General features: G+C 38.7%; 1 pseudogene across 1 annotated transcript in view; it reads right to left on the reverse strand.

Moving 5' to 3' along the window:
* The window catches only part of LOC310719058 (NLR family CARD domain-containing protein 3-like), a 31,742-nt pseudogene extending 25,278 nt beyond the window's left edge, over positions 1 to 6,464 (reverse strand). The window contains exons 1-3 of the transcript XR_014538269.1: positions 6,163 to 6,464; positions 1,121 to 1,229; positions 516 to 632 (exon numbers count right to left, since the gene is read on the reverse strand). The product of XR_014538269.1 is annotated as an NLR family CARD domain-containing protein 3-like (transcript). The remainder of the gene's footprint in view (positions 1 to 515; positions 633 to 1,120; positions 1,230 to 6,162) is intronic.
* Positions 6,465 to 13,349: the final 6,885 nt, after the last annotated feature.

The raw sequence follows: 13,349 nt of genomic DNA on the forward strand, positions 1-13,349 counted from the left end.
CAGACCAGTGGAACTCACATCAAACCCAATAAGTGTGTGATTGGGTGGATGGAATTATTGTATCTGGGCTTCTACTTGGGCTATAGGTCATAAGCAGCAATTGCAGCCAGCCTGAGACCCAAGACCAAAAATTTTTATTTACGGACTAATGCATCAAACAGAGGACTGGGGTTAGGAGTTCAAACTCATCACAACACCTGTGGTCTTATTAAAGTAGTTGGGCTCATGACAATTTTATTAGATATCAATCAGTGTTTAACTCATTAAGATCATTCTTTTAATAAATTGGTGTGCTAAGTACTCTAATAAATCATAGTACTTTAGATATTTAAGTACATCTGAGGAATAGAGTACACATACCTTTGTACTTTTACTTAGGTGAAAGATTAGAGAGCAATTTCACTTTTACTGGAGTAAAATTATTGAACACTTAGATTGTTTTTTAGTTTGCCATCCTGTCTATTCAGTTACATTTTTCCTTAAACATTTTGACATTGAAAGAGAGGAGACATTACCTGTGTAGAAGTGAGGAGTCTTCATCTTTAAATTTAAGAGGAGTAACCATAGATGCATCACTCTTCATAGAGATACAGCTGGGTACCAGTAATTCTGATGTCTTTCCCTGGACTTTACTGCAAAACAGTGTAGACAGCCCTTTAGAGTTTTTTGCTAACCGATGTTACTTTAAAAAAATCTACATTAAACTAAATAAAAAAATTTAAGTTAGGCTTTCGATAAAAGCTATGGTGTTATTCATTCATTCATTCATTAATTTTCTCCTGCTTATCCGTAATTCGGGTCACGGGGGCAGCAGTCTAAGCAGGCCCCCGCCTTCGACTGCTGCCCAATCCTCACAGCACCGTCCCTTACGGTCCCTCATGCAGGTGGTGAGCCCACGGGAAGGCGGCCCCACGTCACTCCGATGTCACGGACCTTGATATTTCCCTTGTAAGGGATACCTGGAGCATAGAGGGTTAAGGGCCTTGCTCAAGAGCCCAAGAGTGGCAGCTTGGCGATACCGGTGCTTGATATGGTGGAATTATTCTTCTCATATGCATTAATTAAAAATAAATCATTTGGATACATTTAATTACAAGTACACGAGGAGATTGTTGGTTACTTGTTTTTAGAGTGTTTGTCCAGCTCAGGTATCTCCATCTTCCTTTAGTAACGTGTGCACAAACACAGCTGAGTCCTGAAGAGTATTTTTGCTTCAGGATATTAAACCCCTAGAAATACAAAGACAAATGTGCAGTGCATGTTTTGCATTTAACTGAAGAAGTATTTCTGTTTCCTCATAACCTCATTAAACGTTATACTGTACATTCATCATTGCTGTGCAAGTAAAGCTAAAGGAGTTCGTACTTGTCCCTTGTACGTTGAAATAATCTCTTTGCATGCCCAAGAGATGTTTGGAAACTCAGGTTAGAGCACAGGGTATAGAGTTTGGCCATAATACAGCACCCCTGGGTTAAGAGCCTTGCTTAAGGGCCCAAAAGTCCTCTACATCTGCCTTTTTCATCCCAACCACCTGCATGTCTTCACTCACCAAATCCATAAAGCTCCTCTTTGGTTTACCTTTTTTCCTCCCTCCTGGTGGCTCCAGGGGTTCTGTATTATGGCCAAACTCTATACCCTGTGCTCTAACCTGAGTTTCCATCCTCTGCATTCTTCTACCAATATATGCCAGGTCCCTCCTCGGCACATGTCAAAACTATCTCAATCGCGCCTCCCTCACCCAAAACGTCCTACATGCGCTGTCCCTCTAATAAACTCATTTCTAATCCTGTCCATCCTCGTCACTCCCAACAAAAACCCCAACATCTGCAGTTCTGCTACCTCCAGCTCCACTTCCTGTATTTTAGTCAATACCACTGTCTCTAAACCATACAACATTGCAGGTCTCTCCACTTTCCCTTTCTTTTTGTACCCTTTTTTACCGTTTTTTTCAGCCCCTGTCTGACCTCTTCCCTGAACCTCACACTACAGTCTTCCTCCTTCAGTTTCCACCATCTTATTCTTCTTTCAGCCCTTACTCTCCTGCTCTTCTTCTTCCTTCCGATGCTGTCTAGCTACACTGTCCACTGCCAACACCTGACAGTCTCCAATCTCCTTCAGGTTGCATCTCCTACATAGAACATAGTCCACCTATTTGCACCTTCCTCCACTCTTAAACGTCACCCTGTGATCCTCCATCTTCTTAAAATAAGTGTTCACAACTGCCATTTCCATGCTAAAAGGATGGAAATGGCAGTGGCAAACAGTAGCCCAATTGGCACCAGTACCCTGTTGGCTAACAATACCTGTGGCGGTCGTTGACCGATCCGGTATGAATTTCTCCTTCGCGATCCACATACAGTGGCACCCCGCTTATCGACCTTAATCCGTTCCTTCAAAACCGGTCGAAATGCGAAAAGGTCGAAGAGCGAATGTAATTATCCCATTAGAAATAATGGAAAACCAATTAATCCGTTCCAGACCTCCACTGATACCCATTTATTAAAAATGTTTGCCCTGTTTTTAGCAGTATTAATACTAAATAATACAGGTACATAAATAATACTGTATATAATCATTATGCAGCGTAATGAGCGGAGGCAAAGCCGGAGCACAGTTCGCTTTGGTTTAACGAAAACACGGAGAGTTTAACACAAAAACACACACACACACACACACACACACGGCAGTTCATAGAATCCCGACAAACGAGAGGAAGAAACGCATAGTAATACGTGTGACAGGGAAAACACAAACAAACATGCACCAAACACCTTCACATACCAACAATAACCGACAAGGACTGTGGCTGAATGAGGGGTTTATATAGGAGCTGGGGATGAGTGAATAATGAGCCCCAGGTGTGCATGGTTGAAGCCGGGGGCTTCAGGAAAAGCGGAGGTTTTGACAGTCGCCGAAGGGGGCGTGGCAGGTGGATTTCTGACAATAATACAGTAAAAAGTATAAATTAAAAACATTACAAAAGTAACAAAAAAAAAATGCTTCACGTGGGTCGGGGTAAAAAAAGGTCGATAAGCAGGCATTTGGTCGTTCAGCAGGCGCAAATTTCGGTCGAAAAACTGTTCGCTAAGCAAAAAGGTCGATGTCCGAGCCGTTCGATAAGCGGGCTACCACTGTATTTAATTTAGCACATGTTTTATGCTGGATGCCCTTCCTAACGCAACCCTTCCAATTTATTGGGACTTGGGATTGGCACTAATAGTGCACTGGCTTGTGCAACAACAATGACTGGGTTATTCTTGCAATGCTTATACTGTAGCTAATCTGATAATGACCACTAGATGCCTTTCTTTTTCTTCTTGTGAACTAGACATAACAAAAGTTGATTTCTGTTTATGACAATTCAAGTTTCTCGTGAGATTGACAAAATAAACATTGTTTAATTCATGATGCTGCAATAATGTTGCCTCTAGAACAGCATCAAGGATAATAACCAGAGGTGGGAAGTAACGGAGTACAAATACTTCGTTACTGAAGTAGATTTTTTTGGTATCAGTATTTTACTCCACTATTTATTTTTCAGACAACTTTTTACTTTTACTCATTAAATTTTTACACAAATATCTGTACTTTTTACTTCTTACATTTTCAAAACCGGCTCGTTACTTTCAATTAATTGATTTGGTGAAATATATATTTTTTATTTTCATCGGTGCCGATTTCAGCCGAACAACCGATTTCCTGTCATTGCGTGTCTTTTTCAATCCACTAGTGTATAAAGTCCTGTCTCTCACTCACCACAGATGTAAACTAGTTTACGAAGCTAAGAATCAGTAGGCAGAAAGCAACAAGAAGTAAAGTTAACGTGGATGAGACAGAGGGAGTCAGTGATGTAAACATGACTGAAAACATAGACATTCCTGATCACCATCATCATCATAATCATCTTTTCTCTGCTTGTGTTCTATATGTGGATCTTCAGCCTGGACACATTTATTAGGTAACAACATTTTTAATTAGTTTAGCAAAATTCTTTTAAACGGCACTAAAATGTATTAACGCGCTATTAATTCAGTGCACATTTCTGTTTTACCATTTTATAAAAAAATATAAATACTTAAATAACTAAATATAAAAGAGGCGAAATTAAAACCTCCAGCAAAACATACAATAATTTACGACTTCCCTTCTTTACTAAGATATCATTTCATTTCATTCTCATCTTCTCCCGCTTATCTGTAATTCGGGTCGCGGGGGCAGCAGTCTAAGCAGATTCCCCAGACACTTCTCCATGTCCAGGGATCGGGCTGTCAAGGCTCCCGCCTTCGACTGCTGCCCAATCCTCTCAGCACCGGTCCCTTACGGTCCCTCCTGCAGGTGGTGAGCCCACAGGAAGGCTGCCCCACGTCACGGTCCTTGATTTATTTTTCTCGTAAGGGTCCCCTGGAGCATAGAGGGTTAAGGGACTTGCTCAAGGGCCCCAGAGTGGTAGCTTGGCGATACTGGGGCTTGAACCCCCGACCTTCCTATCGGTAACCCAGCGCCTTAACCGCTGGAGCCAACACTCCCCTTTACTAAAATATAAAACAAATAAATAAACTTCACCGAAAAAATATTTGTAATCAGTAAACTTTTGTTTTATTTTTGCGCCAAGTCTCAAATCAAACACCAAATCCGCCATGTTTCACACAATTAACCCTCTGGGTGGCGTTTTGTGGGTTTTTCCCTCATAATGGCGAAACGAACTTAAATTAGTGTCTTTATTGATCGTACAGATAAAACAATGCATCATTTAAATCTGTAAAATGTCTATGATTATATATAAAAGCTTCTTGACTTGACTTGAAGAGGTGCAGTTTCTCCGGTATCACCTCATTAACTGTCCGTGTGGAAACATAGCAAAAGTTCCGTTTAGTGTCCTGATGATTTACGTAATTTAAACCACCATTATTACTTTAAAACATTTACAAGGATTTTTTGTCTTCATGCTCTATGTTGCAGCCATATTTCTCAATGTCCATGTTGCTTAAAGTATTAAAAACAGGAAGTATTAATATATGGTACATTTAGAACAGATAGAAATGTGCGATTTAGTTGCGATTAAACATTTAGTTTGATTGATAACCTCTGTACAATAATACATACAATGTACATATTACATAGTATATCTTTTTTACTCCTCATTACATCTGCACTATTTTTATCTATATGTATCTTTATATCTTTATATCCTTACTGTACATTCTGCCCAACATTTCACATTCATGTATATACGTGTATATAATGTGTGCATATATATATATATAGTAGACTTGTTTATTCAGCTTGCACATCTGCACATTTCCTCTTCAATGCCACAGCCTTACAACATCTATCTGTACTTCTTAATGATGTCCACACATCTCTGCACTGTTATAGCCTTTATATTTATTCACATGCTGTACATATGCTACATATTTTTCTTCACTATTTGGACGAATGCTACTTTTTGCAATTCTGGTAGATGCCAAACTGCATTTCGTTGCTGTGTACCTGTACAATGCAATGATAATAAGTATCTATCTATCTATCTATCTATCTATCTATCTATCTATCTATCTATCTATCTATCTATCTATCTATCTATCTATCTATCTATCTATCGATCGATCGATCGATCGATCGATCGATCGTTCGTTTGTTCGTTCGTTCGTTCGTTTGTTTGTTCGTTCATTCGTTAATATCATGATATGTGACCCTAAAACAGGTAGAAGTAATAACTACTTTTTAGTAGTTAGAGCCAAGACTCCTTTACTTTCACTTGAGTAAAAAAGTATAATCAGTACTTCAACTTTTACCTGAGTTTTTAAAACATGAGTATCTGTACTTCTACTTAAGTAAAGGATGTGTGTACTTTTGCCACCTCTGATAATATCCATAATTATTTGGTTAATTATAAAGGTTATCCATTATTATCCATTTTTATTTCATTATCTAGAACATGCTCTTATGTCGAATAAACAAGAACATTAACTACTTATTACAAGGAAACAATGTTTGTTATGTCAAGATCACGAGAAAATGAAGAAGTTATATTGAGAAAACAACTCCTGTCGAGATCACAAGAAAACAAGAAAAAAATAATTTATATTGCATGGCCTTATAGGAACTGTTTTGCACACCTTTTTCTTATATAGATTTATATGTAACATATAGATCACTTACCTTGAGGCAGCATTCTTCGTTTGTGTGGCATTAATATCACGATTTTTGCTTTAAAGACTTCTTGTTTCTCGTTTGCACCACTGGTTAGAATGATGGTGGAGAAAGACACTTTCACTTTCATTATGTGTAATGTTTCTTTGGAAGTAAGTTAACTCTTTGTGCTCTTTTTCAATTCTTTTGAGAAGTAAATAGATAATGAATATACATTTAAAATTTATAAACCGATGGATAGATAGATTAGCAGGTCTTCCCAAAGTCTTTACTTTTTAGGGATTTGCCGTTTTTTAAAGGCAAATATTGGAATGTTTTCTTGTTATGTTGGGACATCAATGACATCCTCATTGTTCTGAAGGGATAACTATGCAATGTTAGATGATGTTTTTTGTGAGGTTCTGATTGTGTCAATCACATTCAAGTTTCATTATTTTATTCTCTATCCAAGACCCTAATATTAATGTATGTATGACACCAAGGAATGGCTGCTTAGTGTGACTGGGGTTTGATTACACAAACCCCAGTTTGACTGCATTAATTACACAATGTAAAGTATCTAAAATGTCCTTCTGGTGAAAATTGTGCACAAGGAAGATGAGAATGTAAGACTTTTGAATGCTATTTGTAAAATGTGATAAACAGCTTTTGTATATGCTGAATGGAGTAACACATCACAAGGTATGAAGGGCTTGTCATTAGCCACACTTAAATAGAAAAATTTGCACCAGTTATAAAAATACATTATGGTATTATAATATTTATATCTTAAAAAAATCATAAAAACATAATTCTGATAAATATTCTGCAAAAAAGATATGCTTATATTTGTAAGTCAGTTCTCCAAAGAGTCTAACTCAGATCTATTAATGTGTCCAGCAGATCAATCAGAGGACGGAAAAATGCTGATGCTACTCTGGGCCGGCTAGCTGGCCCTGTGAAGCGAATATGAAATTTGATTGGTTAAAGAAACAGAGCTATTTATTAAGGAGTCTATGGTAAAAGGGCCAGCAGTATTGACTGTGAAGGCTCTGGGCAGATTAGATTGACATGGCAGCACATAGAGGCTGAAATCTGATTGGACAAAAAATCTAACATCCACATACACGTACTGGAAGCAGTGCAGCCAAGAGGAACGCTACGAAATGAAGAGAATAGACTGTTGGGAATAAATTAATACAATTTTATGGAACAAATATAAAAATTTACGTTGTAAATGTAGGCCAGTGCTTCTGATAGTGTTTAGGCCAGCAGAGAAGACTTTGCTAGCCCCGACCGCCCACCACTGCTATATATAATAGAATCTATATTATAGGTAAATTCACCAATGTGATGAGCATATACATTCTAGAGAAGTGGTGCATAATAATCAGAAAATATGTGTTCTGTATTAGTAGGACAGGCCTTTAAATGCTTTATTCAAGAAATTCATAAAAAGCAACGTTACAAAGCTGCAAAATCAAATTCTAAAGCATGAAAAAAATGGGGAAACATTTTAACAATGTGGAACAAGGTACATTCGAACCCGGGTCGCAGCGGTGGGAGCGCTGCATCTTAACCACTAGACCACCAGGGGACCATATATATATATATATATATATAATTACTCTGATACAGAATGCAGTGAGAGAAAAGCATCCCTAGAGTTGATGCAAAGGAAGGATACAGTAAATCCATAAAATATGGTCTTTAATAAAGCATGGAATAGATTGGATTGCAAATTTGGATTTGTTAATTAAAAAACGAAGAATAGAATAGAATAGAATAGAATAGAATAGAATAGAATAGAATAGAATAGAATAGAATAGAATAGAATGCATTGTTATTCTTGCAATGCTTATCTTCTTCTTCTTCTTTCGGCTGCTCCCATTAGGGGTCGCCACAGCGGATCACCCGTCTCCATACCCCCTGTCTTCTACATCTGCCTCTTTCAAACCAACTACCTGCATGTCTTCCCTCACCACATCCATAAACCTCCTCTTTGGTCTTCCTCTTTTCTTTCCTGCTGGTGGCTTCATCCTCAGCATTCTCCTACTGATATACCACGTGTCCCTACTCTGAACATGTCCAAACCATCTCAATCACACCTCCCTCACCTTGTCTCCAAAACATCCTACATGCTCTGTCTCTCTAATAAACTCATTTCTTATCCTATCCATCGTCGTCACTCCCAACAAAAACCTCAACATCTTCAGCTCTGCTACCTCCAGCTCCACCTACTGTCTTTTACTCAATGCCACTGTCTGTAATCCATTCAACATCTCAGGTCTCACCACAGTCCTATAAACTTTCCCGTTCACCCGATACTCTTCTATCACAAATCACTCCTGCCACTTGTGTGAGCCACTGGTAAACATTGGAATGCTTAGCGTTAACTTATGATTGGCAGCTTGCCAACATGAGAAATATCTTCTTTGTGTCAAAAGTCAAAAAATTATAATGAAACACATTTGTTTTTGTGTATTCTAGGATAAATAAATTCTAGTACATTTAGAATTACATTTGCAGCATTTAGCAGACGCCCTTATCCAGAGCGACGTACAAAAGTGCTTCGAGTCTCTAGTAATGAATAAATCTACACTGGTACTCTTAATTACTAACTTAATATAAATATAACTCTTGAATTCTACAAAGCAAACTTGGAAAGTGCTAATTTAAGTGTTTCAGGAAGAGGTAGGTCTTCAACTGTCTTTTAAAGATAGTCAGGGACTCCACTGAATGGACATCTAGGGGAAGTTCATTCCACCACCTCGATGCCAGAACAGAAAAGAGCCTTGAAGTATTCTTACCTCTTCCCCTGATAGAAGGTGGTACCAGTCGAGCAGCGCTGGAGGATCTCAGACATTGTGCTGTGAGTGGGACCTACATGGTGCTCTAGTTCCTGATAAAGTGCCAATAAAAATTAGCAAAACCCAGATATCTTTGTAGTTTGTAATTATTTCAGTCCATCTCCACTCCCCATCAGCTGATGATATATCCCAGGAAGGTGACTGACTCTATGTGGGTCACCTTTTTTTGCTTTACCTACTAGCTGGTGTTATATACTATAACAAATGAGTTCAACAGTTCTCAGAAAATTTCATTCGTAAATGACTAAAACACTGCAGGCACATTGACCAGGCCATATGGCCTGACCTGATACTTATAATGTCCCCTGCTGGCATGCAACATGGTTTTCCGTTCATTACCTTCCATAATCGTATTAAATTATAGGCACTGCAGAGGTCCAGGTTTGTAAAATAACATGCCTCTCAGAGCTGTCTGAGGGTCGACAGCACTAATGGAAATAGATATAGATATTGAACAGTGATAGCTCAGGGAGGCGACATATTTAGAAGCAGTTTCATTGCGCAAACCCATGGCCAGTGAGTGGGTAGCGTCATGGAACTCTTCTTGTTAAAAACCTTCCTCAGGTCATTATATTCTGTAGGGATTTGAATCCGTGCTTTGGACTTGGGGCTTTCAACCGATGTAGAGTGAAAAGGTAGAAGAGCAGGATTGTTCATGAAGCTTTTTTATTCAGCTTGAGGACCATTGACATAATTCCTTCTGGTGCCATGATATCACTGGATCATAAACCTGGAGCCATGGAAATCCCAAGATGATAGGGTTGGTAGGGGAAGCGATTATGAATAATACATTTATTTATATGAAATAGTTCTATTCATAAGGTTACTGTAATGGTTTGGTAAGTAATGTAGCCACCACCTATTGAGCAATTGTCTACAGCGGTGATTTTTAATGGCATGATAGTTGGTATAAGGGGAAACAAAGGTAAAGCTACTTAAACAATACCCGGGCTTTTCCAAATTGCATTGATTCGGGTGTGCTGGGGTGCTTGGTGGTTAGGGGTTTGGCGTGGTTCAGGAAGGGGTGGAATTGCTGTGTGGGATGTTGTTTCCAAATCAAGTTATTGATCCAGATATTCAAACACGTTCTGAGTTAAGCTGAGTAAAATGTGAGTACGAGTTCCACACCTGATTGTTGTTCTTCCATACTGTTGAGGCCCAGGAACCAGTTTTAAGAGGGAACCCATCCTCATCTGGGTTGCACCGAATGTTCATTTATAGCAGATATACGATGTTGCGGGGTACAGTGATGGTGATCAGAAGCGAACTGTAGTCCTGAGTCAGTGTAGCAGACTGTTGACATTAACTACAGTCCAATCCATCCTCAAAGCGCCCGTTCTTACTCCGGAATTTCATGGAACCACCCAAGGTGTTGATGAGAAACCATCCCGTCTTATCTTTCTGCCAATGCCAGTCTTGAAGATGCATGGCATGCATAGTATGTAGGGCTTGTAGGAGGTAAGTGTTTAGCAGCTTGGTGAGATTTGAGCTGATCCACGTAGGCTGCCAGCATTTCTCCTTGGTATGCAGCAACCACCCGCAACTGTCAAAGAGACACTGGATTCTCTTCAGGCGAAGTATTCTGCAACATAGTGGCAGACTCTTATTAATTAAAATCCATACATGGGTTTATTTTGCAACAGTATAAATACAGCATAAGGAAAGTTGTAAAACAGAAACACTTGGTGGGGTAAACAGAAACAAATGTTGGTACACAAAAAAGACAGATGAAGCATAAACATGGAAAGGTTTGTATGTAATGTGGAACAATACTTCACAGAATTGTTGAGGTGAGCCTAGCCAATATAGCTAAGACTCAGCAAGAGACCCATTACCCGGAAGTGCTCAGTATTCAGGTGATTGCTTCCTCTCGTGGTGCGGAGTGGGAAGAATGTTTGGGATTGTTACAGTTACCTACCCGACACACATTCTGTATACTAATAGTATTATACAGTATGTATTCTTTGTTACTGACAATACACAGTTATTATTGCTGCCTAGAAATATAAAATATAATAATATACACTTAGAACATCATAAAAATCTGTGGTAGCCAGTCAGAAGCAATATGATCTTAAAGTTAGAACCCCCTTTATATCATCTTCCTCCTTTACCATCTTACAGACTGGACATACATGAAACGCTGGAAAAGTTTCAATTCAGTCTGATAAAGTGTTTAAATGAACTGATTATAAACCAGGTAAATCAAACACTCCTGAATGAGATCTTCACAAAGGTCTACATAACAGAGGGAGACAGTGGGGAAGTCAATAAAGAACATGAGGTGAGACAGATCCAGGCAGCATCCTGGAGAACAACAACAGAGGAAGCACCAATCCCTCTGCTCTCATCTGGATCACCTTCCAACCAGCAGCTGATCAAATCCCCTATGAATGCGTTCAGCGAGTACAAGTAGAAGGGTTCCACAGAAGGAGGAGTATTTTAAGAAGAGAATAAGTGATCAAATCCTGGCCAATAACATCATACACCTGAAGTCATTAAGAAGCCTCTACATCATGGGCCACATCCCAGTCTTCTGCTGGATTTCAGACACTGTTCTGGAGACATTCAGGCCAGTGAAGAAGTGAGCCACACCTGATTACCTGGTGGATAGGTCAGTGTGTTCTCATCATGTCTAACTGCAAATTTTTTGGTGACTTCTTTGTTGCAGTTTGTTCTAGGGGCTGGCCTGTACCCATAGCTATTCTTTCCCCTGGAACCAAATTTCCACTGGGGATGAATCCATGGAAACAGTGGTGGCTGCAACCCTGGATGCACTGGAAGGGTGTGATCTAGTAACCATTATGACTATATTGTTTCATGCTGTGATTTTATCATTCCACTAAAACTCAAATGTGTTTTATATAATTCAGATCTAAAGATTTGGCTCATGATATTTTCATGACACTAGTTAGAGATGACTTTTTTCTAATAGCCATTAGTAGCCATTAAACAGTGGTAAATGGTGCTCTTGAAGTGATGGACATGTTCAGTAACAATAATAAAATAGCTTGTGGCATTCAAATGATGATTGGTAATAACAGTGTGGCAAAAAAACATTCCACAATTCACTACACCAACTCCATTAACATTGTTTGTTTAATTAAACCAAAGCTCCTCAGTTCATGTTGTTGGCACCAAATTCTGACCCTACTATTAGTTTGCTTCTCTAGAAATTAATTCCTGAATCCACTATTGTCAAGTGACTCCCATATATATATATAAATCATTCCGTTTCCAGCTCCATGTTTGACTGTGGTAGTGAGGGAGTCTGCGAACATCTTCTCTCCGGGTCTCCGTCTTACATAAGTTCTTCCAGGTATTCTATAGTGGTAGGTTTTGACATTATGTAAAATTAAATTTAGAGAAAGTTGGAGCCTGACTATAGTCAATAATCACACTGAGGTCTTTTACTGCTGCAAATGAGGAAACAAAAAGGCGATCGTGGTCCTAATGAAAGTCCTACTGTATTGTCAGAATTACGTAGAAGGAAGTTAATAAGCATCTGCTGTTTAATGTTCTTTACACGACCCTCAGTTTTATTAAGCAAGTGTCTCTCATCTGGCTTTGCAGAAACAAGAATAGCAATGGACCGTATTACCATGTTTTTAGCTTCTTTTTTTCTTACCCAGAGGCAGCATATATGAAGAAAAGAAGCGATGGGATTAAAATGAAAAAAAAAAAAAGACATATATTAACAAAAATAAATTTCTAGTAATAAAGCCCTACAGTTTTTTTGTATTGTACGAACTTACCAGGTGCACTTGTGCTACCTGTGCGCAAATATATAAGTTGTTATATATTAGAATTTTAATTGTTTGATTTTTATTTGTATGATCTGCATCCTCTAAATCAGGTGGTCACCAACAAGGTGCCCGCAACCACATTAGCAGCCCGCATGCCTTTTTCTAAAAATAACTGTTTCCTACTTTGTTAAATCATTGTTGATAATTATTTTGAGAAATCGTTAACATGATCAGTGTCTTCACATAGATGAATATCATTAATTATTAAAAACAGCATATAATAAAAGGTAAATTGAGCAAATTTGTTATTTCAGATCAAACTGAAAACTGTGTGTATCAAACTGGTAGCCCTTCACATTAATCGGTACCCAATAAGTAGCTCTCAGTTTTAAAAAGGTTGGTGACCCCTGCTCTAAATCTTCACAAATCGTTTTCATGAGAAAAAGACAACAGGTCTAATATTGTGACACCACCACTCACCGCCAGGTGGTGCTGGTGGATAGCAGTAATTTTTGTAATCGGCCTTTAGAGAGAGATCAGAAAGAGAGGGAGGTTTTTTACTTGTCACATACACATTACAGAGAAATTCTTTCTTTACATA

Source organism: Silurus aristotelis, assembly GCF_946808225.1.
Source record: "Silurus aristotelis genome assembly, chromosome: 24".
Classification (NCBI taxonomy): domain Eukaryota; kingdom Metazoa; phylum Chordata; class Actinopteri; order Siluriformes; family Siluridae; genus Silurus; species Silurus aristotelis.